Source organism: Trematomus bernacchii, unplaced genomic scaffold (genome assembly GCF_902827165.1).
Source record: "Trematomus bernacchii unplaced genomic scaffold, fTreBer1.1, whole genome shotgun sequence".
Taxonomy (NCBI): Eukaryota; Metazoa; Chordata; class Actinopteri; order Perciformes; family Nototheniidae; genus Trematomus; species Trematomus bernacchii.
The window spans coordinates 545265-547500 of record NW_022987589.1 but is presented as its reverse complement, the minus strand read 5'-3'; the positions used below and the strand labels follow the sequence as shown (position 1 = coordinate 547500).

General features: G+C 44.5%; 1 protein-coding gene across 1 annotated transcript in view; it reads right to left on the bottom strand.

The window, feature by feature from the left end:
• The window catches only part of diras1b (DIRAS family, GTP-binding RAS-like 1b), a 20667-nt gene extending 18710 nt beyond the window's left edge, over window positions 1-1957 (bottom strand). The window contains exon 1 of the mRNA XM_034129052.1: window positions 1750-1957. The gene's annotated coding sequence lies outside the window, so the exon portion shown is untranslated. The remainder of the gene's footprint in view (window positions 1-1749) is intronic.
• Window positions 1958-2236: the final 279 nt, after the last annotated feature.

Genomic DNA, 2236 nt, shown 5'->3' with positions numbered 1-2236 from the left:
CATATTGTTAAGAAAGATATTACATAATGTTACATAATTAGAATTTGTTTCCATTTTCTGTCATCTGATATTTTCCTCATTTGCTTTTTGAGACTAAATTGTTCTTCTTTTCCTTTGATGTTGGTGTTTTATAATTGTGTCTTTGGTTCTTATACAGCAGGTTTTAATTGTTGTTCTCAATGAGTGCTATACAGTAGAATAAACCAAATTGTTACTTTACATAATAGAAAATAAAGACAATGGCTTAACAGTTGCTGAAAGTATGTTGGATGGATTTTCACTCAAGGGAAAACCTCTCATATAGTGTATGCATGAAGGGTTAATTCATTAAGTTTGTAGACATTTTAAAAACGTAATAATTGTCTCAGAAACTACACCCAAACCATACCAATAAATAACGTTTTTTAATACTCTGAAGCCACAAAAACTCTCTGAATCCAGTCTCTCACATCCCCATCTCTTGGTGGGCCTTATCATGTAAATCACAGAATTGGGGGGGGGGGGGGGGGGGGGGGGTTTGCTTTTGCATTTATCTCCTGTCTTGAGCAAACCATGAGTGACGTCCATAACCGAGTCCAACATCTAGCTACATCGACCACGGTTATCTCCCACAGCTTTGTGTGTGGTTTAAGGAGCCAGAGCTTGGAAATGAAACATAAATAAATAAACACAACACTAGAATAATCTTCACCCACTCATCTCCAACATCATCAGGATGTTTGCCCTAGTATTGAGTCATTTCTGTGTTAGGCCTGAGCAGCAGAAGTGTTCTTACGCAACCAAACAGTAGCCATTCAAGACAGACAAACAAATCGACAGGCTGGCAGGACACTGACACCCCCCCCCCCCCACACACACACACACTACCACTTATCAACCTCGACCAACACATGCATGCTTTAACACACACACACACACACACACACACACACCACACACACACACACACACACACACACACACACACACACACACACACACACACACACCACACACACACCACACACACACACCACACACACACACCACACACACACACACACACACACAAGGCCTGAATGATGCACAACTCCTTTTCCATGTCATGACGGCTCTGCTCTCCATGAGATGCGCATAAAACAGCACGTCAGGCATGGAGGAGAAACACAGATGGAGGATTAGCCTGACATTTGCCACAGAAACCGGGCTTTCTGCGTCACGCTGGCGTCATTATTATTACTGTATAGTCTAATGTTGACGTGCATTATAAGGGGTGGCAGCGAGGAGGAGAGGGCTTGGCGTCGGAGGACCAGATTGGTTCCGCAACGCCATTACAGACCACCATACTGGGTTCATTCATAAATACCAGAGGATCGCCATCTCGCAACGGTGCCATCATTTCGCAGTCGCAGCGAAAGCCCCCCCCTCCCCCTCCCCTCCCTTTACTCTTCAAAGCAATAATCCCAACAACACCCTCACATCTCACCCCCTCTCTTTCCTGCTGACTGCCAATATGGCTGTGCGGGCATAAGGCTACATACAATGCACACGATAGAGGTTATCAAACACCAAATGTGTTGCGTGTTAGCAGCCGGTGTGCATGCGTTTAAATCAATCTGATGCATAATGGAAATGAAATGTTCTGTCCCCGGATGGAGCAGCAGGGATCGTGTGCGCCCAGCAGCCAGCAGAAGGACCGCGGTTACGCCACTGAATACCAACATCTACCCTCCATGTAGGGATGTGGTGCCGAGCAGCATCTCTCCATACCTGGTCGTGAAGTAGAGCTCCGCTTCAGGCTCGTCCTCGGTTCAGACGGATGTAAGACAAACGCCGAAAGCGTCTTAAAGCATTTTACACGGTTCATGTAGAGCTCATGTCGTCCGATTTCCAAACACCACCACAGCAGACTCTCTCTCTCTCTCTGCCTCTCTCTCGATCTCTCGCATATAGGACGTGGGAGGTGCTATGCCCTCTCCCTTTTCTGTCCACACTGGATTTTCTTTCAGTTTATACACTTCCTACTGGTTGGATGCCAGCAAAAAAACATATTTAAAACAGACTTCCTCCTATTTAGAAATAACAAATACGTAAGTGCAACTGTGGGAATGTTTGAATTATACCAACGTTAAAAATAATCAAAGAAATTCATTCATATTTAAGAGCCTGCACAAGCCCCCCCCCCCATAATCCTAATAATGATTATGACGAGCCTCAATCTTTTGTGAAATATAACATAAACCTGGAAGTAAAAAAT